Genomic DNA, 26,870 nt, shown 5'->3' on the forward strand with positions numbered 1-26,870 from the left:
GAATGGCGAACATCTACGACCTTACTATCAATAGTGTAGGAAGGATGTCTCTTGTAACCATGCTTGTTTATCTTTACAAAGTTTCTGTTGATAAATTGTTCAATTTTGAATAAAGTTCATTTTCTTTTCAATTTTTGCAAACTCTCTTAATTTAATAACATATGGTCACACTCGTAGGATATTAAGGGGGCATCAGTGGTATATATACCATAAGTTTGAAAAAAAAAATAACTCAAATATAGCATACACAAAAACAAACAAATGTCTGGACCGTTAACCCGACATAAAGTGTTTGGATATAACCAAATGCGCGAGCCAAGATAATTTGGACATAACCAGATTATTAAAAACAAAGTGTTTGGATATAACCAAATGCGCGAGCCAAGATATTTTGGACATAGCCAGATTATTAAAAACAAAGTGTTTGGATAAAACCAAATGCGCGAGACAAGATAATTTGGACATAACCAGATTATTAAAAACAAAGTGTTTGGATATAACCAAATACGCGAGCGAAAATTTGGACATAACCAAATTATTAAAAATAAAGTGTCTAAATATAACTAGATCGAAAATATATAAGTGTATGGTTTACGAACCAAACACGACCTAAATAGGTTTGGAACAAACCATCTAAAATTGATCGACACAAGTGGGAAAAAATTAACCTACTGCGAGCTAAGTCGATACCGAGGCTGGAGTATTTTGAAACAAAAGTTTCAACCTCACAACATCGAGGAGCTACCCGAGGACGAGGAAAAGTAACTAGAAAAGCAGGATACAACTAAATTACCTATCTTACACACCATATAAGTACTTTCAAGTGCATGGTTCCGACCTTGACAAATAACGAGATCGGATACGGATATATCAAGCAAACTATGCGAGAATGCATGGAAACTCGAGCAAAAATCCAACATGTGTTTGTATGGATAAACAAACCTAAAAGCAGACTTTTAATATAAAAATTGCTTAAAATATTTCGATCAGAGAAATGTAAAGAAAAAATATTAAAGTGAAGTCAAACATGGTATTAAAAATATCAAAAAGCTCTTTTACGAGCATGGTATTAGAAATATCAAAAGCTCTTTTACAAGCTATAAATTGTTTTTGCCCCAAGGGCATGACAAACAAAAGCTATAAACTATTACAAAAGTCTCAGAGGGACGCAACCCAGGATCGAGATTTAGGAGGCAGGAGCACCCTCCTTAGCCTTCTCAGCATCCTCCCGAGCAGCTTCCTCAGCCTCCAGCCGAGCTTGCCATTTGGCCAAAAACTCGTCCTCGAAAGAGCCTAAGAAGCTTGTGTCGAGATCGGCGTTGCTGGCCCAGATCCTGTACATGGCCAAGTCAACCGCCCGATCCTTCCTCTGCTTGAACTCTTTGAGAAGACGAGCCTTTTCACCCTCTATTATCTCGAAGGTGGCATTTTTCTCCTCCTCGAGCTTGGCATTTAGCTTCTCAAGCTCCTCAACCCTGGAGATCTTCTCTTTGAGCTTGGCGATTAGCTTCTCGCGTTCAGCCTCTAGCGTTGATTTTGCGGCCTTGAACTCGTCGGCGAGCTTAAGCTGGAGATCCTTTGACTCTTGAGCATAGGACATGCTCGTGTGGACCTCGTTGTGCAGCTTGTAATTTAGCTGAGCAACAGCAGTAAGAGCCTAACACACAAACAAATCAAGTTAGAGCCTGCTCTAAATAAATTCACAATAAATAGCGAGATAAGAGAAATTACTGAAGAGATGAGCTTGGTACTCTTGTCATAAAGGACATTAGAGTCCCGAGAATTGACTAGGAGCTGCCATTGAGGAGCCCCGAGATTGCTGATGCTTTGGCCTACCCGAGACAGGACGTCCGAGCCAAGAGTGGCTCCGTGAGTCCCGGTAGCGTTGTCGATGACATACTCATCAGCATGAGTAGAAATCGACAACAGGCGCCCCTTAGTCATCGCTGGTTCTTCGAAAATGAGCCAAGCGTTGGAAGGATCATGATAGTAAGAGGCAAAGGAAGGGCATCTGCTGCGGGAATCTCGACCTGGGAAGTGGTGGTCGGAACAATAGGAGCTGGGGGAGGAGGAGTCTTCTTGGTCCTTTTAGGGACCTTAGTAGGCCGACCATTCTTATGCGAGGCTCTCGGGCGCTTGCTTTGCTTGGCACCTTCATCACTGGCGAGCATATTCTCGAGGTCGGAGTCCATAGTACCTGCATGGTCAAATTACATTAGAAAACAATCTCAAAACACTAAAATTGGTGTAAAGCAGATAGTTAAAGGAATTAAAGACAAGTGACAAGGAACCTAACTGGAATTGTCCCCTGAGCTTGTGCTCGGCGACCAAGTAATTCCCCTATCTTCGGAGGAGGCTGGGGGAGTCCCTTCCCTATACATGAAAGTCAACCTCGAAAGGTCCCTATAGTCGTTTGTTCCATATTGGATAGCTATTCCATCCCAAACCTCAAGCAGACTATACATTGTGTCGTATTTCCCTAGCCAACTATCAAACCTATGGACCCTATCATCTACCCAAGACCATACATAAAAGTTGTCCCTATCATCTGGGCATAAGATCAGGGTGTCGGGTTTATGCTTAAGGAGAGAAGGAGACCACAAGGCCGAGTTGAGAATGACCTTATCTCTGTCACTCGAGCTCGAGGCTTCATCATTGGCATCGTTCCCAGAGCATGGACTCTTGCGACAACGAGCTGGGGATTGTGCCTTTGAGCTTCGCCTTGGAGGAAGCTTGTCGGTTGGAAGAGGCACAAACCGACAGTGTAGGCAGTATACTTCTTAGTATACTTCTTGTAGGCAGTATCATCTGTCGACTGGTCCTTCTCCAGGAGACCATAGGCTCGAAGCTCATCTTCATGAAGAAGATAAGTCAGGGAGTGCCTGCCATATGGGAGCTGGAACAAAGCCTCTTTGTGCTCCTTCATCACGTCCGTGGGGGTAGAACGGTGATAATTAGCTAAAGAATCGAATATATTATGAGTAATTCGAGCCTAAGCAAAAGTCGAGCACGAAAAGAAAAAGGATCGTGAACTTACGAATTCGTCTGAATGAATAATATTTGGAGGGAGCTAGGTCATTTGTCCAAAAGAACGCCTGCTTGAAGTTAGGAGGATGGTTGGGCATGTCCTCGAAAATCTTCTTGTCTTTGGGATAGCTCAACAGGTAGTAGAAGCCATCTCCTCCCCGAGCTCGAGAGGGGTTGCTTTTCAATCAAAAGAGATACATAATCTCTCTTGGCAAAGGTCCTTCCCACTTTAGCTCGTGGTATAGCGACCTCAGGGCTGACAAGACCCTGTATGAGTTGGTCTGGAGTTGGAAGGGCGCGAGCCCAACAAAATCCAGAAAGTCCTTAAAAAGGACTTCAAGGGCAATAAAGCCCCTGCCTTCATGTGCTCGCGACTCCAGGCCGCGAGCTTCAACTTACTGTCAGGGCAGCCATCTCCCGGGGCGTAGGAACTTCGTTCATTGGAGGTTGGAGCTCGACACCTTATTGAGCCTGACAATCCTAGGCCACGGCGAGCTAGGATGTTGGTTATTTGTCCAAATGAAGAAACCAAGCTCCAATAATGCTCAGCCTCGAAAACTCTCCCTCCGAGGTGGGAATGGCAGTGAGCTGCGAGGTGGATGGACGATTTGTTGATTCTTCCATCAGTGAGAATTTGAGTTCGTCCGATTTGAAAGCGACTGTTACTTTAAGCGTAGGGTTGAGAGGAATTGGTCTGGGCTCGGGGTTCGGGTCTGGATAGATCGCGACTCGAAGTTTTTTCCTCTTTCTCTCTTTGACCTCGTCGATTTGGAATCGAAAGTGAGCTCGAGTATCCTCTTGCTCAGACCTCACTTCGTGCTCATGCATCAGCCGCTGATTCCGAGTAAAAGGCACTCTGGGCTCGGAGTTGTCAGTGAATAAGGAATCGCGAGTACTGACCCCCATCGTTTCTCCAAATTCTGCGACATCTAGTAAGGAAGAAAAGGGTGAGGGCCAGGCACATAAGAAATTAAGGATAAAAATTAGGATGGTCTAAGCTCAAATACTCGAAACCATGGAATAAGCTCGATCAAAAGAACGAGATCAGGCTCGGAAGAAATCAGAGCTATTGAAAGAGTCGAGCCCCGAGCGTGTATTTGACGTGAAAGGGGGAAAGTGAATTTACTTTTGAGAATCCTGGATTTTCAGGGAAAAAGTTGGCAGTTACTCAAAAAGGTGATACTTTTGGGAAACGTACAATTTAAAAACCCTAATTCCATACCCCTTTTCTTGGTCTACACGATATGATATCCAAAACTTAAATAACACAGTAAAAGAGCCATATTTGCATTTTTTATGCAAAATCTGGGTTTGGAACCCATAATATCAGAAGAACCTAAGAATTACACAGTATCGACTAAAATATTCTGCTGCTAAAACTAGTAAATGTGCCTACAGTATAACAACAATACACATGTACATATAAACATACGGGATCAAGGATAGAAACTTACACAATGAGGTGGTGGGTACAAAGAGATTGATGATCGAAGGAGTGGTTGCAAGAATGATCTCACAGAGTCGAACAAGCCAATGTTGTTTTGCTTTCTCGGTTTGGAAAACATGCAAGAATAGAGCCAACTTTAGTTCTGGTTTTTCTTCTTTTTCCTCTGAAAACTCAAGGCGAGGAAGTGAAATAAAGAAGACGATGGGGGTATATTTATAGGCCCCAGGGAATGTCGAAGGTCGAGCCAATCTGAGCCATTAGCTTGATTTCGTATTTGATCCGACGGTCAGACATAAATAAAATAATGGCGGCATAAAATTGGCAGGCGAATGGACTTGGGCATGGTACCAAGGCACTCAAGTACGCTGATTAGTCAATCCCTGGCTGACGCATGTCCACACTCGAGTACAATTGATGGTACAACTTCCAAGAAGGATAGTTCAAAAGTTTCCTTCTCATAGGATTCAAACTGATACTTTTGAGGGGACAAAATGTTACACCCATATTTCGAGCATGAGAAGTTATGATCCCGAAATCTAGGCTCGTTAGGTGTAAGCTCGAAATAGGCACGGTCGCCATGTGTCAATCCATTTCTGTAAACAGCGACCTCGATGGTTCGAGAGATGTGTAGCCTCGAAAGTGCTCCGAGCTCGCAAAATAGCATGGTGTGACACTTGTATATATCCCTGAGCTGTCTCTTGCCTTCCAGACTAGTTCGAGCTCAAAATGGTGAGTTCGAACGTGGCAGCATCGAAAATGTCTATTTTTTCCGAGCATAGGCAAAGTAAGGTGACGAGCTCGTGATCGACTGATAGTCTCGGCAAGTTCATGATCGACTGCTAGCCTCAGAGATTTGATGACTCCCGTATCTGAGTTAATCAGTTATATGTGAACATATTTATTGTTCTACAATCCCAATGTTTAAGGGATATCATTTAATCTGTTATCCGATCCCACATTTTATGGGACGTTTCTGTGAATGTAGGAAATGATGCATTAAATAGCATTATATTAATTGATTCACAGAATATCTTCCTGAGATATGTGAGAATGAATTCTGAAACCTTCTCTATAAATAGAGAAGGAAGTACCATTTGTAAGGGACCGATTTCTGATTTCTACAGAGAAAACTCTGGGCAACTATTCTCTGAAAAGTTTCCAGAAAACTCTCAAGTTCTAATAACATAGACTCGTGGACTAGGCAGATTTAACTGCTGAACCACGTAAAAAACCTCTTGTGTTCATCTTTGTTCATTTCCTCTAATATTTTTCATGTTTAATTTCTCTCCTATTTAAGTTAACGAAAAATGACGTCAACAATCAGACTTCCGATAGCTAAGCATGAGATCCTTTGTTCTTTGTAAGTGTCTCATAACCTGTTTGGCTACTTTCCAATGATCCATGTTGTGGTCACTTAAGTATCTGCCCAACATACCCTCCTATTTTTGAGGGAGGGCCAGACCCACTGCGAGCTGAGTAATGAATGAGTATGATGTTCGGATTAATGCCCTAAAAACATGTAAAAACATTTTATTGATTTAAATAAAAATACAATTTTATTATATTTGAATATTATAATTATTGTTTGAATTAATTATATAATGATATCAAGAAAATTCCTTATTCATTCATGAGAATACGATCTTGTATTAGTACGAGAGAATTAAGATCATATAAAATGAATAAAATAGTCAGTAATGAATCTTTAATGAATGGTTACTAGTGAAGTTTACTAAGCATACGAGAAGCAAGTGATCTAGATTCAGATTACTGGTGTGGGTAGACATCTTAGTAAATGTATTGTATATAATATAGAGTATATATGACATGACCGATGAGAATTAATTATCTTTATAAACTTACCGTTTGACGTAAAAATTTAATTTTGAATATAATAGATGATCATTTGTAGATCAGTCTAAATCCTAAGTATTCATGAACTCCTGTTTGTGTTTATTGGATCTTTTTCACTCGCTAAAGTTTCTTAGTATAATGAGGCTAATGAATTTTGTTTTGGAGATTTAATATCATGAATGGCTGGGAACATGATTTACAATAATGGAATCCATACTTTCCTAACAGATCGAATATTGGTTTACTTAAGGGTTAATTCTAGAACATAATAGTTATTGAAGTCAAATCTATAATTTGATTATAGATTAATTATTTACTAGTGAATTAATGGTACTTAAGGATCAAGAGGTAATTAGAATGGTAAAACGGTAATCTTGACTAGCTCTAATTAACGAACCAATAAATGGAAGACAATTCTACATTTATTGATTATATCAATGGATACAAGAGAAAACTCTATAAATATAATTCTATAAATACTTAGAGTTCAATTCCATATTTATAGTTGAGAAATCATGGAATTGATAAATAAGATTGTTAGATTAAATATTTTAATTAATAATCTGATTTATTGGAGCTTCATATTATAGGTCTATGGTCCCCAAATCATCTCTGTTCTACATTGTCAAGGGTAAGGATGTCAAAATAAAGATTTCTAGAGATGACTTAATTGCAAATGAATTAATTTTCCACGGCAAGAAAATAATTAAGTGATATTTATGGACAATTGATTGAATAAGAATTAATTAATTATTTAACTATATAGTTTTTATTCTGAAAAACTATATGTTAAAATAAATATTAATCATATTTGGATTAATATATAGAGAGATTAATAATTATCCTATTTATAATAAGATATTTATTTAAAACTGATATTTTAAGATAAAGTTAATTTTGAATTAACTCATATTTATTTTGGGATAAATATATTGTGTTAAATATTAATTAAACAAAAAAAAAAGAGAAAATTAAGGAAAACCTTAATGTGGCTCACGCCAGTCACTATATTGCACAATGAGTGGCACCACACAAGGATATTTCTTATCCCTAGGATTTGAATTTTGACTTTTAAATAATTTGTTTATTTAATTATATATATTTAATTATTCTTTTTAAATATGATTTAAATTAAATAATTAAATAGGTTATAACTGATCAGTTTTATTTTATATAAAATAAAAATTAATTAAATTAGTCAATTATCTTAACCTGAAAAGAAGTGATACTTTTCAATAATTTATTTTTCCTGAAGTTTTGACTGTCAAACTCTCTCAGAAAAGAAAGCGATAGATTTTATAGACGTGAAAATCTATTCACAATATCATCTCTCTATCAAACCTTACTAGATCTCATGTGTTGAGTACATCTAGTGAGTTCTAAATCAACTTTTTGAATCCTACGTGCCCACACACATTCTTGTGTGATTGAGAATTGGTCTGGAAGATGAAGGTGTGAGCTTTCAGAATAAGGATAAGAAGCTCGTTGATTTATACAAAAAGATCCACTCTTGATAGGTTATAAGAGGTAATCTCTAATCTATTTGTGTTTGATTTAATTTATCTATATATGTATAATCTTGGCTGATATTAATAAATTTTTTAAAAGAACACATTCTGCTATGAAATCTAATTTTCATATTTGATACCAACAATTGGTACCAAAGCAGTCTACATATATATATATATATATTTAATGTTGTGTGGGTTTCTTGGATTTGTTATATGTATGTTGATATATATATATTGAATGGATGGATGTGTTTTTTTGAATGTATGGTTGAATGATGAATCATTAATTATATGGTGGTATTGGGTTCTAGATCTTGTGGAAGCCATAAAGGGCATAGGATCTTTTGTAATTTTATTTTTGAAATATGAGACTTGAAAATCTGTACACAAGAAAAAGAAGAAGAAGGGACCCAAGCCATGCACCTTGGAGGCACATGGCATGAGCCCCTCGGCGACTAGCCAGTCACGTGCAAGGACCCAGGCGAGCCCCTACTCCTGCACACGTCGCCCAGACCGAGCCCCTGCTCTGCATGCGTCACCCAGACCTCACGACCTTGCGAGCCTCTGCTCACCCGCGGTTCTGAGCGCCTGTAGCTAGCCCGCACCCCTGCGCCCTACGGATCCCCATCCATCTGCGCCTCCCTTGCCGAGTGTAGCGCATCAATTTTTTTATTTAATTTTGTGCTGTAATTTATTATTAATTGTTAAGTGTTGGGAATTTACTTTTAAAGTGTTTGGTAGAAATTATGTGAATTAAAAATTGTTAATTGTTTTATTTTATGAGTTCTAGAGATTTGATTGTGTGCAAGGAGGTGCATGCTTAGTAGTGATGGACTAGAGCACTTGTGTGTGTATGTGCATGGTATTAATGGTTGACATGCATTTGTTTCCATGCATAGTGTATATTTTCCTATTGAATAATTATTTATTTTTATTTAGTTAATTTAGAAAGAAAAAAAAAGGGAAACAATTGGGAAACTAGAGAGAGTGGGCGTGAGTGTGAAATGAAAATGAGAAAGGGATTTCTCTTGTTTATATTAATTTAATATAGAAATATTGGTGATATGGCCATTAGTTGTCTTCTAGCTATTTTGGGTAAGTAGACTTGGAAAGAATCGATAGTGTGTGTGTGCTAGCTGTGTATAGGGAGAGAGAGTGAGAGGTGTGTGCATGTGAATGGGGGTAAGGAATGTAATTAGTTTCCCTTTTTGTTATGTTGACACATTTCCTTTAATTGTCAGCATTATTCTAATTGATTCCAAGACAAAAATAAAGGAAATTAGAATTTTAGACTTACCTTTTCCCATTGGCTTTATAGCTAACCTCTATGGTTAATTATATAGAAAAGGTTGGAGCTTGAAAGCTCCATTTGTTGCTGTCGAGTTAGAGAGAAAAATAGAGTACATGAAAGAGAGAGAGAGAGAGAGAGAGAGATAGAGAGCTCGTGGAGAGGAAGGAGAAGAAGGAAGAGGAAAGAAAAAGGCGATTTTGAAATCCTAGAGTAATGTTCTAGTACTCATGTTTATTTTTCTCTTTTTCATCTTTCTTTCCATCTAAGCTCTAAGAAATAGCATGCCTTTCTTGGGATTTGTCTTAACCTAGGTCTTGGAGTGCCAAAAGATGAACCAACTTTGTGAGTTTTGATTACTATCAAGGAGGTAGTGGATCTCTAGCCTTGTTATTTTAGTTGTTGATTGTTGTTTTGATTTCCTATGTGTGTTGATGGTTGTTCTCCATCTCTTTATTTTTATCAAATCCATAAGAAACATGCCAGTGATTTTGTTTATAGGTTTGGAGAGTTGAATATTGCTTGATTCCTATGGGGTTCGGCCTAGGGTGTTTAAAAGGGATTGTGAGTATAGTTGATTTTGTTGTTGTTAAATCTTTTGTTTGTTGATTTTATCTTGATATTAGAAACATGATCATATTGGTTTTCATGTTGTATCATCTAGGGTTTTCGAAATTCATTGTGGGGATCCTATGTTTATGTTGTCATTAGTATTTTGATTCTAGTGATCTATTTGTAAGTATACACAGATGATAATAGATACATACTAGGGATTGCATTTTGGATTTGTTGTTGTTTGAGCATAAAGGTTTCGGCCATGGGTGTATATTGTGGTCTAGACTTGTTTGATTTATGATTGTCAATGATACATGTTTAAATATGGTGTGAGGTGCATATGAGCATGTGTTTTAAATCTATGCTGGCTGATTTTATTATGCATTCTATTGAAATATACAAATAATTTTGCAAGAGAACCAATCATGTTTTGTAATTCACATTTTAAAACAAAGACAAGCAAATGGGTAAATTTCACATGTGAATATGTATTTTTCCTTCATCAGATGCATGCAGTTTTTTTTTTACAAAGTTGTGAAATAAACTATATTTTTTATGCTTACAAATTTAATTATTAAGAATTAATGTAACAAATGCTTGCTGAAATTTTTAGTTTATTGAGAAAAGATTCTTTTAAATAAAAGATATAAAGTATATGCTCAAATAATTTAAGTCTTAGACTTTATATGTGAAAAATGCAATTTTTCACACTTTTAAAAGTGTAATTTCTCATTCTTTTTAATGAATTTTTTTTATTATTATTGAAAATAATTAATTAAGTAAAACAAATGTGACTTAGGTGCTAATTAAATAAATAATTTTGTGAAATAAAATGTAGAATAAAATTGTAACGTCCCAAATTACCTAATAAGACGTAGGGCCTTGATTAGGGGGCCAGGAAGACAAATTATGGAAATTATGTGTTTATGTGATATATATGTGTATCATTATATGATTGTGTGAGTTATATTATAATATGACTTGATATGCATGTTTAGGTGTATTAAATATGCATGTGGGTCCATTTTTGATTAAAAGGGCAATTTTCGTAATTTGACATATATGTGATATATGTGTGGGATCACATCATTATGTGGATATATTTGGATTACTCAGCACAAGGCGATCATAGGGAGCAGGCTAGTGGGAAAGTTACAATGGGACCAACACTTGACTCGGGGAGAGTCAAGGGGTATTCTGGGTATTTAGTACATTACCATAATATTGGGTAATGGGAATGAATAATTGATGATATATTTGGATTTAGTGAGACCAGGAGTGAATTTTGAGGATTTTGACTATTTTGCCCTTGAGGACATTTTTGGGGTACCTCGATACTTGGGATTTACTTAAGGTTACTTAAGCTTGAAGTAACCCGACATAAATGGAGACACATTCAAACTCTCTCTCTCTCTATTTCTCTCTTTCCTGTTCTCCTTTTTGGCTCTCGTTAAAATTTTCGAAGGAAACTCAAGTTTTAAAGCTCAGATTCAAGTGAGGTTAGAGTCATAATGATTCTAGGGAAGATTAGAAGCTTGTTAGCCAAAGGAATTTAGTTGGAAAACAACATAAGCAGAGGTAATCTAAGTTTTAAGTTTTTGAGTTTTGTTTTCTTAAGCTTGGATTGGATATTATGATTTTGATGAGTTTTACTCTGAAGGAAAGTCAGGTTTTGTCACCTGGGATGTACCATTGATGTTTTGGGGCCTGGATGGTTCTCTGAACCGCTATTGCGCCGCGGCCCGTGTCCAGTGTATTTTGGGGCTCGTCTCTCTTGTTGTGAGAACCGCAACTCTTACCGTGGGGCGCTGCGACCTTAATTGGGTGCACTGCGACACAAATGGGAGTTTTTGGCCAATAAAGGTTTTGAGTGCAAGAGCTCAAACCTAAGGGCTTGGGATCGATCCTATGACCCGGTTTAGTTGGATTCGACGTCCTGGAGGCTAAGACTCAGTCCATAAGCCTTTCTTTACTCATTATTGATGAGATTCTATATTATGGTTGTGACTAGGTTATCGCTAGGGGCTCAAAACTGGGATCATGCTCGAGGGTCGTTCATTTGTAACCTGTGCTTGGACTAAAGGTAAGAAAACTGCACCCGATATGGGATACATGTAGTTATCGCTTGGCCCAAATTATTGAACAGGAATATGAATAGGGCATGAACTCCTGAGAATGTGCATGATTATGATTATGCTTGTGATTTTTGATTAAGCATGTTGAATGCTTTGTACTTGGATATTTAATATGTGATATATGCTTGTGTGCATTATCTGATTAAGAAAAGCATTGACTTATAAGTCAAGGGCGGCAATAGCGCGTTGAGCGCTGGTCGATATGGTTAGACCTAACCAGGATCACATCATACGCTTGTCCGACCCAATGGTTGTGGAAAACACAGCGCCAGGTATGCTGGACCAGCTCCAAGGCTGGTTATGTAGAGGATAGGGAAATGGCCCCAGGGTGACTTATTAGTCCCATATCCTAGGGCTGGGCCCCGGACATGACTTATGAGTTAAGAAAGACATTAGAACGCTGAGTGCTGGTCGAAAAGCATTGACTTATGAGTTATGGATGACAATTGCGTTGAGCGCTAGTCGAAAATCATTGACTTTTAAGTCAAGGGAGGGAATATCGCGCTAAGCGCTAGTCGATATGGTTATGCCTAAACAAGAGTGTGACATACACTTGACTGACCTATTGATCTCGGAAAACTAAAGCGCCGGGTACACTGGGCTAGTTCCAAGGCTGGTTATATAGATGATAGGGCAAAGGACCCCGGGGTGACTCCTTAGTCCCATATCCTTGGGTGCTAAGCCCCAGTATGATTCCATAATCATGTAAATTGGGCATTGGACCCCGCTATGATTCATCGATCATTTATCTTGGGCTATTGGCCCCATATGACGATGTAGTCATTTATATGAATTGTATGTATGCATGAGTAGGGTTATTACTGCTAGGCATGTTATTATGATTTAGTAACATGTTATTAACTACTTATGAGCATGTTTAAGTTTTCTTGATGAACCTTGGCTCATGGGTGCTTTGGGGTGCAGGTAAGGGGAAAAGAAAGCTGGACCATCATTGAGTTGGAGAGCTTAGGTGACGATGTGTACATTTGCGGCTGCTCGACCACCACAACCGAGGTTTTAAAGAGGAACTAGGGTCAAACCCTATTTTGTCGTGTAGGTCGGCTGGTTGTAACTGTTCCACTGTAATTAACCTTTTAAATATATTTTGGGATCCCATGTATGAAGTAAACGTTTTCGTAAAACGATTGTACCTTTGACCAAATTTTTTAACCCTAAACCATTAATCACGTTTAGTTACACAATTATAGCCAAATGACTTGTTTAAAAAGTTTAGCACTATTTAAACTACACAGTGTAACAGTCCCTGAGTAGTAGGCGTTACAACTTGGTAGCAGATTCTATAAATGCCTTACCTGTATGCCTTATTAGGAAGCATGCGATATTCAGATAGAGCTTGGCCCTTGATTGTTGATATGATTATGTGTTTTCCTGCTCGGTTGATATACGAATGTTTTATTTGCATGCTAGAGTAAAGAGCATGATATTTTGTTGAAAGAACTGGGGTTATTGATTGATGTATGAATTTTATGGGCATGTATTTTTTGCACTACAGTGGTATGTGAATGTGATGTTGTTTGGTTTTCTAAGGGAAGGCTTTTAAATGTGCTCATCATGCTTAATGGGTCAACTTATTGACTGTAGACTAACTCAGAGGTTATGTACTCAAGGCAGTTAATGGGATCCGATGGTGTTTATATTGAGGCTGGGAATTACAGCCAGTGCCTGAGCCCTCCGCCTGCCCCTCAGAATGGGCAGCATGTGTTTATAGATATGAAAGAAGATTGCAGAAGCAAGAGGAAAATATCAGGTGTTTCAAACAACAGGTTCTATCAGGGAACACCTTTTCCTTTCTTATGCCAGAAGTGGCACTAGTTTTGGCTCAGCCTAGGATGGAGAATTGGTGGGAATCTTTATATGATAGATTTAAGGAATATTACCCTCCAATTTTTGAGGGAGGCCTAGATCCATTTAGAGTTGAATAATGGATGGGAATGTTTAGTTCCATCCTCGATAGTATGGGGGTGGTAGATCATGATAAGGAGATCTGTGCTACATTTGTTTTACGGGAAGATGCTTGGACTTGGTGGGAAGTGGTATCCTAGACGCAAGATACAACTGTGATGAATTAGGAGAAATTTAGGCAGTTGTTTAATGAAAGATATTATTGTGATGCAATTAAGACTACAAAGACAAATGAATTTATGAACCTAGTTCAGGGAAACACGTAAGTAACAGAGTATGTTAACAAATTCGATGGATTGGCCAAGTTTGCTTTTGATATGGAACCCACAGATGTGGCTCAGAAAGAACGATTTATCCAGGGATTGAATTCTAGGATAGCTCAGGGCATTAGAATAACCCCAGTGCATAAGATCTCTACCTATGCTCAGGTGGTAGGGAGGGCTCTTGTTGTTGAGGGCACGGGGAGTGAGATATGGAGGGAGAGCGCGAAGCTCAGGCAGTGATACCTCCGTTTAGTGGATCAGGTAGGGGTAGAGGCCCTAGTGATCAGAAAAGAAAAGTTATTAACATTTTCAGTACCCCTGGATTAGAAAAGGGGTTCCAAAGTGCTCAGATGGGCCATCAGGGTGAGGACGAGGATTGGAAAGTCTACTCGGAATGCGCTCGGTGCAGGAGGCGCCATTGGGGAGAATGCCGAGCAAAGCCATGTTTCTTATGTGGAATGGTTGGCACTTCAGGAGGGATTTCCTATGGTTGAAGAAGAAAGAATCAAACGGAGCGGATAGCTCGACTCCAGCTCGAGTGTTTGCTCTTACGCAGTTAGAGTCAGAGGCCGAGGCTAGTCCTTTAGTTGTGATAGGTCAGCTTCCTAGTTTTGATTCTTATATTATGCTGATTGGTTCTGATGCCATGTTTCTCTTTGTTTTGTTGCATCTAGTAGAGGCATAGACTTAGTATGTGAATGACATTGCTATGTTGTGATGAGAATTTGGAAACCTACTGGTAACTCTTAAGAGATAGGTTAGATTATTGTGGGAAATGACTCATCAGTTTATTTGATAGAGTTGGTTATGACCGACTTTGATATAATCATGGATATGGATTGGTTAGCCAAGTATGGGGCGATGATAGATTGCAAGAAAAAGATGGTAACCCTTGGGTGTGAGGGTGAAAAACCATTGTATTTATTGGCATTGTGCATGAACCTTGTATCCTTATGATATTTGTACTTTGAGCTAGAGGTATATTGCAAGGGGATTGCATAGGACTCTTAGCTAGTGTGGTGGATACCACTCAGGTCATGCCAGTGGGACCAGGACAGACTAGTTTAGCATGTGAGTTTCTGGATGTGTTTCCACAAGATCTGCCAGGGTTACCTCTACACACAGAGATAGATTTGTGATTATGTTGGTGCCAGGGACAGAACCAGTGTCTAGGGAACCATATTGAATGGCTTCAGTAGAGCTGTAGGAACTAAAGGTTCAGTTACCGAGTTAGACATTATTCTCCAAGATGGATCTTCAATCTGGTTATCACCAGCTGGGGATCAGGGAGTAGGATATAGTGAAGGCTACTTTTGTACCAGATATGGGTATTACAAATTCTTAATTATGTCATTTGGATTGACTAATGCCCCGACAACATTTATGGATTTGATGAACAAGGTGTTCAAAGATTTCATAAATTGGGTTGTGATCATCTTTATCGATGATATTTTGGTATACTCTCTATCAGAGATTGGCCAAGGCCAAGGAACGCCTCAGAGATCAGGAGTATCCTTGGATTGGCAGGGTATTACATGCATTTTTTGGAAGAGTTCTCAGGGATTGCTATCTCATTGATAGAGTTGACACGCAAAATCAGAAGTTTACATGGTCAAATAAATATGAGAACAACTTCCAAGAACAGAAGCGGTAATTGATGATAGATTCAAACCTGAGTCTTCCTACAGATCAGAATGAGTTTATGGTTTATTGTGATGCCTTGAGACAGGAGTTGGGTTGTGTTCTTATACAGAAATAAAAAAAAAGTAATTGCCTATGCATCATGTTAATTGAAGGATATGACCAGAGCTAGAGTAGAGTTATTGGTGGGTCAGTTGGCCAACATTATGTTTCGGTTTACTCTTTTAGAGAGGATCAAATGAAAAATAGTTGAGTGACTCACAGATGGGAAACATTATAAGGGATGTCCTAGCTGGATTAGCCAAGGACTATACAGTGTCAGGTATAGGTTTATTGAGGTATAAAAGTCGGATTGGTGTTCCGATGGACACTGGGATTAGATGAAAGATTCTGGATGAATCTCATACTACCCCTTATTCTCTACATCCAGGAACCACGAAGATGTACCAGGATCTGAAAGATTATTATTGGTGGCCTGGGATGAAGAGGGGCGTAACTGAGTACGTGACAAAGTGCCTGACCTGGTAGCAGGTCAAGGCAGGATATCAGAAACCAGTAAGGCTACTATAGCCTTTGAGTATCCCAAAGTGGATGTGAGAGGACATCGTGATGGATTTCGTGATGGGGTTGCCCAGGATAGTGGGCCAACATGATTCAATTCAGGTCATTATGGACCGGTATATGAAGTCAACTCACTTTTTATCAGTGAAGACGAACAATATAGTTGACCAGTATGTAGATCTCTTTGTGAGAGAGATAGTACGCCTTCATGGGACTTCGAGGTCTATCCTGTTGGATAGGAACCCTACATTTTCTTCCAAGTTTTGGGGAAGTTTATAGAAGGTAATGAATATACAGCTGAAGTTCAGTGCAACTTCTCATCCTCAGACTGATGGTGAATCAAAGAGGATTATTCAGATATTGGAGGACATGCTGAGAGCATGTATATTAGACTTTTAAGGGTCTTGGAATGAATAATTGCCTCTAATAGAATTTTTCCTATGATGATAGCTACCAGTTGACTATTAAAGTAGCACCTTAGAGCACTCTCAATGGATGCTCTACTCCATTCTTTAAAATACCTCTCCAAAACACACATTTTTCTATTTTACCTTTAAGTTTTACATTATATCATACATCAGCTTCTCTATATATTTCTCTACATCATTTAAATATTAATCTTTAAACATATTTTATTAATTAAAGTAAAATAAAATAATTCAAAAAGAAAAAAGAAATAATAAATGTATATACTAAATAGGAGAGAGAAAGCTTATAAAGAAAACTAATAATATTAAAATATTATATAAAGGATATGTAAATGTTATGTAAATGTAGATATAAATTAATTGGAGTTTGTGCATAGCTATTATAAATATATGTATAAATGAGCTGATGGAAGGTGTTTTTTGTGAGTTTTAGCTAAATATTATAGAGAAAGTTTATTACAAAATACACCACTAAAACATTTTTTTTTTTATAATTTACCTCAAACTTTTACATTATACCATATACATGAGCTTCTCTATTTTTTCTCTACATCATTTAAATATTATATTTTTAAAAATATTTTATTCATTTTTAGAAATAAAATAATTAAATATAATAGTATCACACTCATATATATACAAAATTTTATAAAAAAACAATAAAATATTTATAACTTGATGAATAGTATTTCACTACATATAGAGAAATACTATTCATTTAGCTAAAAAAATATAACTTTACATCACCCATTGGAATATTATTTAACAATTTTTTCTCTATATTATAAAGAATTAGACATTTTACCGCCTCCATTGGGAGTGCTCTTATAAGATGTTGTATGGTAGGAAGTGTAGATCGCCCATTCACTGGGATGAGATGGGTGAGAGAAAATATTTGGGTCCTAAGGTAGTTCAAAGGACCACTAAGGTTATTGAAAATATTAGAGCTTGGATGCTCACTTCTCAGAGTAGACAAAAAGATTATGCTAATCTAAAACGTAGGAACGTAGAGTTCCAAGTGGGAGACTATTTTCCTTATAGTCTCACCATGGAAAGGGATGAGGAGATTTGGGGAAAAAGGGCCAGTTGACCCCTAGATTTATAGGACCGTTTGAGATCCTGGAGAGGATCGGTCAGGTGGCCTATAGATTTGCCTTACCATCGCCACTGTCGACCGTACACAATATATTTCATATTTCCATGTTGAGGATTTGGAACTGGAGGCAGAGTTATCCTATGAGAAGCAGCTAGTTCAGATTTTAGACAGGAAGGACAAGGTCCTGAGGAACAAAAACATACCTTTAGTTAAGGTATTATAGATGAACAACAAGGTCGAGCAAGCAACCCAAGTGCTAGAGCTAGATATGCGGGATCTATATCTCGAGATGTTCAAGTAAAATTTTGAGGAGGAAATTCCTGTAAGGAGGGGATATTTGTAACGTCCTAAATTATCTAATAAGGCGTTGGGCCTTAATTAGGGCATCGTGATGGAAAATTATGGAAATTATGTGTTTATGTGATATATACATGTGTATTATTATATGATTATGTGAGTTATATAATATGATTTGATAACCATGTTTCCATGTATAAAATATGCACGTGAGCCCATTTCTGATTAAAAGGACAATTTTCGTAATTTGGCTCGTTATGGGTATATTTGGCATATATGTGATATATGTGTGGAACCACATCATTATGTGAATATATTTGGGTTACTCGGCACAATGCGATCCTAGGGAGTAAGCTAGTGGGAAAGTCACAATGGGACCAACACTTGACTCGGGGAGAGTCAATAGGTATTCTGGGTATTTAGTACATTACAAGGATATTGGGTAATGGGAATGAATAATTAAGGATATATTTGGAGTTAGTTAGATCAGGAGGGAGTTCTGGGGATTTTGACTATTTTTCCCTCGATGATGTTTTTGGGGTACCCCGATCCTTGAGATTTACTTAAGGTTACTTAAGCTTGAAGTAACCTGACAGAAATAGAAACACGTTCAAACACTCTCTCTCTCTCTCTCGTTCTCCTTTTTGACGCCCGTTAGCGTTTTCGAAGGAAACTCAAGTTTTAAAGCTCAGATTCAAGTGAGGTTAGAGTCATAACGATTCTAGGGAAGATTTGAAGCTTGTTAGCCAGAGGAATTTAGTTGGAAATAACATAAGCAGAGGTAATCTAAGTTTTAAGTTTTTGAGTTTTGTTTCCTTAAGCTTGGATTTGATTTAATGATTTTGATGAGTTTTACTCTGAAGGAAAGTCAGGTTTTGTCGCCTGGGATGTACCATTGATGTTTTGGGATTGAATTGTAGGTTTGGTTTGGTATTGGGATGAGTTTTGGAGGATTTTAATTAGAGAAAAGTTAGGTTCGCAGGGTTGCATCTTGGCCCTTATGAACCCAGGGGCCTGGATGGTTCTCTGATCTGCTATCGCGCCGTGACGCCTGTGGACTACACAATGGCTCGTGTCCAGTGTATTTTGGGGCTGGGCTCTCTGGTTGTGAGAGCCACGGCGCACCCAAATGGGAGTTTTTGGCCAATGAAGGTTTTGAGTGCGGGAGCACAAACCTAATGGCTCAGGATCATTCCTACGACCCGATTTTGTAAGATTTGACGTCCCAGAGACTAGGACTTGGTCCGGAAGACTTTATTTACTTGTTATTGACGAGATTCTATATTATGGTTTTGACTAGGTTATTGCTAGGGGCTCGGAACCGGGATCATGCTCGAGGGTCGTTCATTTGTAACCTATGCTTGGACCAAAGGTAAGAAAACTGCACCTGGTATGTGATACATGTGATTATTGCTTGGCCCGAATTATTGAACAAGAATATGAATAAAGCATAAACGCGTGAGAATGTGCATGATTATGCTTATGCTTGTGATTTTTGATTAAGCATGTTGAATGCTTTGTATTTGGATATTTAATATGTGATATATGCTTGTGTGCATTATCTGATTGAGAAAAGCATTGAATTATAAGTCAAGGGTGGCAATAGTGCACTGAGCGCTGGTCGATATGGTTTGACCTAACCAAGAGCGCATCATACGCTTGTCCGACCCAATGGTAGTGGAAAACACAGCGTTGGGTACGCTGGACTAGCTCCAAGGCTGGTTGTATAGAGGATAGGGCAATGGGCCCCAAGGTGACTTATTAGTTCCATATCCTAGGGCTAGGCCCCGGACTTGACTTATGAGTCAAGGATGACATTAGCATGCTAAGTGCTGGTCGAAAAGCATTGACTTATGCGTCAAGGACAACAATGGCCCTGAGCGCTAGTCGAAAAGCCTTAACATATGAGTTAAGGACGGCAATGGCGCTAAGCACTGGTAGAAAAGGATTGACTTATGAGTCAAGGATGGAAATGGCACTGAGTGTTGGTCCAAAAGCATCGACTTTTAAGTCATGGATGACAATAGCGCGCTGAGCGCTGGTCTATATGGTTATGCCTAAATAGGAGCATGACATATGCTTAACCGACCTATTGGTCGTGGAAAAATAAAGCGCTAGATATGCTGGGATAGCTCCAAGGCTTGTTATACAAAGCATAGGGCAAAGGGCCCCAGGGTGACTCATTAGTCCCATATCCTAGGGCGATGAGCCCCAGTATGATTCCATTATCATGTAAATTGGGCATTGGACCCCAGTATGATTCATTGATCATTTATCTTGGGCTATTGGCCTCATATGATGCTGTAGTCATTTATATGAATGGTATGCATGCATGAGTAGGGTTATTAATTCTAGGCATGCTTATTATGCTTTGGTAACATGTTATTAACTGCTTATGAGCATGTTTAAGTCTTCTTGCTGAGCCTTGGCTCACGGGTGTTTTGTGGTACAAGTAAGGAGAAAAGAAAGCTGGACCATCCTTGAGTTGGAGAGCTTAGGTGACGATGTGTACATATGCAACTGCTCGACGACCACGACTGAGGTTTTAAAGAGGAACTAGGGTCAAACCCTATTTTGCCGCGTAGGTCGACTAGTTGTAACTTTTCCACTGTAATTAACCTTTTAAATATATTTTGGGGTCCCATGTATGAAGTAAACATTTTAGTGAAACAATTGTACCTTTCACCAAAAATTTTAACCCTAAACCATTAATCACGTTTAGTTACACGGTTATGGCCAAATGACTCGTTTAACGAGTTTAGCACTATTTAAACTACATAGTGTAATGGTTCCTGAGTAGTAGGGCGTTACAAAATTCTTATGAGTTAAGGATGGAGTATGATAATATTAACAATTGGTAAACTAATTCTTGCTAGATTTTTAAGAAAGTGGCAATAAAATGAACACAGAGAATCTATCAACTTCAACGCTAATTTTAAGAACCGTCACACGTATGCATTATACATGCAAGTTTACTTTTACACTCAAATATATGTTATTTAATCAAATCCTGGTTCCTGATTTGAAAACATTGAGAATTACTTAGTAGAATTGACATTATTCTTTTATGATTCTATGTGACGTTGTTGTATGAATAGAGTTGTGGTGCAACTTGTGCCACATGTGCATAGCCCATACACACATGAGGTATGTATGTTGGGGATGTGTAGTCTTACATGATTCTAAGACGAGCGTTTGATTGTGATTCTAGGCTCGTTGTGAAGTACCCCACACTTTATTTTTGCTAGGACTTGATGTAGCGCACCAACTTTTTTTTTTATATTTATTAATTTTGTGCTTTTTTTTTAAATAATTGTTAAGTGTTAGAAATTATTTTAGTTGTTTGGTAGAAATTGTGTGAATTTAATTGTTAGTTGTTTTATTTGTTTATTAATTTAATTAATAAGAAAATAAATTTTTGTTGAATGCACCAAGGTGCATGGTAGGTAGTGATGCACCTTAGCACTTGGAGGCCTAGAAAACCTCACGTTACAATCCTCCCAACTGGAACAGATTATAGAAGGACCGAAAGTGGATGAAGCCTTATTAAACTAGGAGGCGTTGGTACAAAAAGGTGATAGCGGTAACTTCACTATGTCTACTGGTGGATTGTTGCCGTATAAGGATAGGATCTGTGTGCCTAACAATGAAGAGATTAAGGAAAGTATTATGAAGGAGGCACATACAACACCTTATTACTTACATCCAGGATCGACAAAGATGTACTAAGACCTTAAGGCATTGTATTGGTGGCCTAGAATGAAGAAGGACGTTCCTGAGTTTGTTGTCAGCAAGTCAAGGCAGAGCACCAAAGGCCAGCAGGGCTACTTCAACCGCTTTATGTTCCAGAATGGAAATGGGAAGATATAAAAATGGATTTTGTGGTAGGGTTACCTAGGACCACAAAACAACATGATTCTTCTTGGGTACTAGTTCATAGGCTCACTAAGTCCGCCCCTTTTCTACTAGTTAAGACCACCTACTCGGCGGACCAATACGCAGAGTTGTATATGAGCGAGATAGTGAGACTTCATGGAGTTCCAAAGTCGATTATCTTTGATCAAGGATCAATATTCACATCGAACTTTTGGAAGGGATTACAGAAAGCCATGGGTACTAGGTTAAAGTTCAGTACCGCTTTCCATCCCTAGACCGATGGGCAGTCTGAGAGGACTATACAAATTCTAGAGGACATGTTGAGATGCTATGCATTAGACTTTTCAAAATCTTGGAGTCGATATCTACCCCTGATGGAGTTCTCCTATACCAATAGCTATTAATCCACTATTGGGATGACTCCCTACGAGATGCTTTATGGGCGCAAGTGTAGATCTCATTTGCACTGGGATGAGGTTGGGGAGAAGCAAATATTAGGCCCCAAGGCAGTTAAGGAAGCCAATGAGGTGATTGAGAAAATTCACCAAAGGATGCTTACCGCTCAAAGTAGGCAAAAAAGTTACACAGACCTTAAGAGAAGGGACATCGAGTTTTTGGTGGGTGAGTTTGTGTTCTTGAGAGTCTCGCCGATGAAAGGTGTTATGCGTTTGTGAATAAAAGGAAGTTGAGCCCGAGATATATAGGTCCATTTGAGATTTTGGACAGAGTAGGGCAAGTTGCATACCATTTAGCACTGCCCCCTGCACTAGCCAAAACACATAACGTCTTTCACATCTCGATGTTGCATAAGTACGTGCTAGATCCCTCTCATGTTCTGAGTTATGAGCCATTACAGCTGAAGCAGGACTTGAGTTACGGTGAACAACCTCAGCGTGTTATCGAAAAGGGATTCAAGGAACTGAGATCCAAAAGGATTCCATTAGTTAAGGTCATATGGAAGAATAACATGGAACGAGAAGCAACATGGGAGTTGGAGGAAGACATGAGAGAAAGATACCCTGAGTTATTTGGTAAGAAAGAATTTTAGGACGAAATTCCTTTTAAGGTATATTATAGTGCACCAATTTTTTATTTTATATATTTATTAATTTTGTGCTTTTTAAAAAAAAAATAATTGTTGTGTGTTAGAAAGTATTTTAATTCTTTGAATTGTTTGGTAGGAATTGTGTGAATTTAATTGTTAGTTGTTTTATTTGTTTATTAATTTAATTAATAAGAAAATAAGTTTTTGTTGAATGCACCAAGGTGCATGGTAGGTAGTGATGCATCTTAGCACTTGGATGTGTCCATGTGCATGGTTTCATGGTTAGCATGCAATAGATTTCCTACATATTATTTCCTTTTATTTAATTTATTTTATGTAATTAAAGGAATTAAAAATAAAATAAAAAGAAGAGGGAAAGGGAGTTGGTCGTGTAAGGTAGAGTGGGATAGGGATATTTTCTTTTCCTATTTTGTTTGGAAATTAAGTGAATTAAATTGGTGATAATAGCTAAAATAGGAAGAAGACTTGACATCCTTTTTATGTATTCTTTATTTCCTCTAATTAAGAAAATCAAATAAAAAAAAAGTTGAATGAAAAAATTAGAATAGAGGAAACTTACCTATTTTCCCATTAGGCTAGTTTTTCTCTAGGGTTAGATAAAAAGGGAAGAAAGAAAGAAAAGAGCTATTATGCTCTTGGTGTCGTCGGCTAGGGGAGAGAGAGAGAGAGAGAGAGAGAGAGAGAGACATCGTGTGGAGCTAGAGAGAGAAGGAGAGGAAAGAAGAAAGAAAGAGAGAAAGAGACAGGGAGTGGAATCGTGAAGAGAAGGAGAAGGAGAAGGAGAAGGAGAAGGAGAAGAGGAGTTTTAGTTTGTGCTAGGTATGGTTCCTTGTCTTGATTTGATCATTGGGTTAATTTTCTAAGTCTAAGGTTCTTCCCTCATTCTTGTGTTTTGTTTCTTCTCTTTTATTGATATGGGTTTTGAACACCCTAGGTTGTTCAAGAGTGGTGGCCATTTTGAGTCTTGATTTATAGCAGGAGAGGTAATGAAATCTCTAACCCTATTGTTGTTATGATTTCTTTGGTTGTGATGTTGGTGTATTATTTATTGCTTGAATGAGTTTGTCCCTTCATGTGCTTTGCTGATTGTTCTCCATTGGATAAATTCATAGAAACAATAAAAGGGTACACATTTATGTATGAGTAGTTTTTTATGGATAAATTGCTATAAGTATGTGTATTCACGTATATGGTCTAAGCGTGTGTGTGTTTGGGCAATAATGAAGAATTAAAGAAATAAACATGTAAATGTGAGTAAAGTATGTAAGAAAATATGAATATAAGTTGCTATGTATATATATATATATTTGATGTCTTGGTAATAAAGATTTATAATGGAATATTGTTGTTCTTTAAATCATGATGTCTTGGGTAATCAAAATGCAAGAATGCTATTAGACACATGCTAAGGCATAAGTTTGGCTTGGTGTTATGATAATGTTGTCTTATAAATATTCTTGTAAAAATGGAAAAGAAGCATGAAATGTTGATCATGAGGGTTTCGGCATAAGCTCTTATTTGGTGTTTTATTTTATGTTGATTAAATTTCATGGTAGATGTAATTGTGTGGTGTTCAAGTGTAGGTGAATGTTAGGATAAATTGTTAAATGGATAAAATCATTTTATGAGCATTGTTTAAACATGATTTGGTGAAATAATGCTTGCTGTTTTTTTTTTATAATTTGTGAGTATATTGGTGAAACAATATTTTAAAATGTACATGTGATGCCTCAAGTGATATTTGATTTTTGAGTAAATAAAAATGCATTTTATTTCACATTTAAAATGGTGTTTTTACCCAATTAATACATGCAGATTTTTGTGTATATTTTATGAAGAAAATATGGTTTTAAATCCAAGTTTATGATTTTAAATGAATTAATAGTTGCTGGAATTTTTTATTAAAAATAAGAAATGTCTTTTAAATGAGATAAATAACGTGAGTGCATTAAATACATTATACCCTAAGTTGTGTATATACAAGTATGTTTTTTTTTTTTAATTTAAATATAAAATTTTCACATTTTATTTAGGTGCAGTTTTTTTTTTTTAATTTAAATAAGAAAAGATTATGGTTTAATTGACTTATGATGTATAAACAAAATAAATAGTTGCTGAAACTTTGAGTTATTAAGCTAAAATAATTATTAATTTTTTCAAAATTAATGAGTCTTGCATCTAAATAATTTAAGTCATAAATAATATGAGTGAAAATACATATTTTTCCCACACTTTCAATTATAAATTTTTCACATTTAAACATGTAATTTTTTTTATTTGATTTAGAAAGACTATAAAGGAAACAAGAAATTTATTAAGTATTCCTAAATGGTGGATAACTGCATCTGGACCAAACCAACGGTACTTTATTTTCAAAAGAGAAAATAAAGAGTTATTTTAAGTCTTAAATAATAAAGATAAGATTGTCTTATAAGCTATCTGAATTTAAGTTGATCGATCCTAAGGCGACACTTTATTTGTTGGGTAGTTTTATCGTGGAATAGTAAATGTTAGTTTATGTGTTTTAATTGATTGCATTCATGCATCATATTTACGTTCCAAATTATTGATATTTTTCAAATAGTAATATTATTGTATTTTATTTCTTTCAGTGATGTCGAACAGTGGCAGTCAAATTTTGATTTACTTTCACTTGAAAAACTTAATGGTGATAATTCTATAAGATGGAAATCGAATCTGAATTTGATGTTAATCTGCGAGAACCATATGTTGACTGTCTTTTAGACAACTGACGCAGAGTCAAATTAATTGATTCAAGAGCTTTCAGTAGAACAATCAATGAACAATAAATGAGCCAAGAACCTAGTAACGATGAGCTAATAGAGAACACCAGGATTTATAGAGGTTCAGCCCCAAGGATTGGTAATGACCTACTTCCTCTTAGGTTTGTATTAATCTTGAAGGTTCACACAAGATCACAAGGGATTACAAGTGGATTTCTATGTGTAAAAGATAATACAATAAGGTAGAATCACTACTAGTTATGAAGATAAAGTTGCCCGATGTGTATCTAAATACTGGTTGGTAGGCGAGTTTCGTGAACCTCCTCCACTATGGTGAAGGGTTTGTATTTATAATGCTCTGTTAGCCTTGGGGCTGCGCATGGCGTAACTGATGGTGGAAATATCCCATTATTCTCGCAGGTAGTTACAGTCCTATTTGTTAGGAAGCTTGACCGACTCTTCAGGGCTGTTAGGCGTCCTCTGCGGGTGGTCAGGCGATTCTTGCAGAATCCTAATAGAGAGTGTAACTTCTTTTCGCTGACCAGGTTTGGCTGTCCATCATATCGAGCAGCTGAGCCTCTGGCGATAGTATGTCGAGCAATAACTTGCCATATACCCTGTCGGGGGGGGGGGGGGGGGGGTCTGCCCAGTCTACTCCACGCATCCAAGCTTGATGCCACGTCAGCAATGTTAGTTTTTAGGATAACATTTGCCCCCTAAGTTTGCAATGGTGCTAAGAAGCATGGAAACTTTCTTCTGGAGACCACCCCATCCAGCTTGGTCAGGGGTATATTGTAACGCCCTCGATAACCAAGACCGTTACACTTTGAAATAGTGCAAGACTTTCTAATCAAGTCATTTGAATAAAAGTGTGATCCTAAGTCATAATCGGGTTAAGGTTAAAAGATTTTGATCATAAATGGTTAATTTTCATTAAAATAAACGTTTGGTACATGGGATCCCAAAAACAGGGTTTAAATGACGAATTTACAAACTCTCAAAAGTTATATACAATCAGTGGCCACTCTAATGGAAAAATACAAGTTTTAGGATTCTTTCCCTGTACTTCCCTCGGCCGTGGTGGACGAGCAGCTGACAATGTACACCTCGCCCCCAGAGCTCCCAGATTCATGGTTGATCCATCTTACCCTTGCCTTT

Source organism: Humulus lupulus, chromosome 1 (assembly GCF_963169125.1).
Source record: "Humulus lupulus chromosome 1, drHumLupu1.1, whole genome shotgun sequence".
Taxonomy (NCBI): Eukaryota; Viridiplantae; Streptophyta; class Magnoliopsida; order Rosales; family Cannabaceae; genus Humulus; species Humulus lupulus.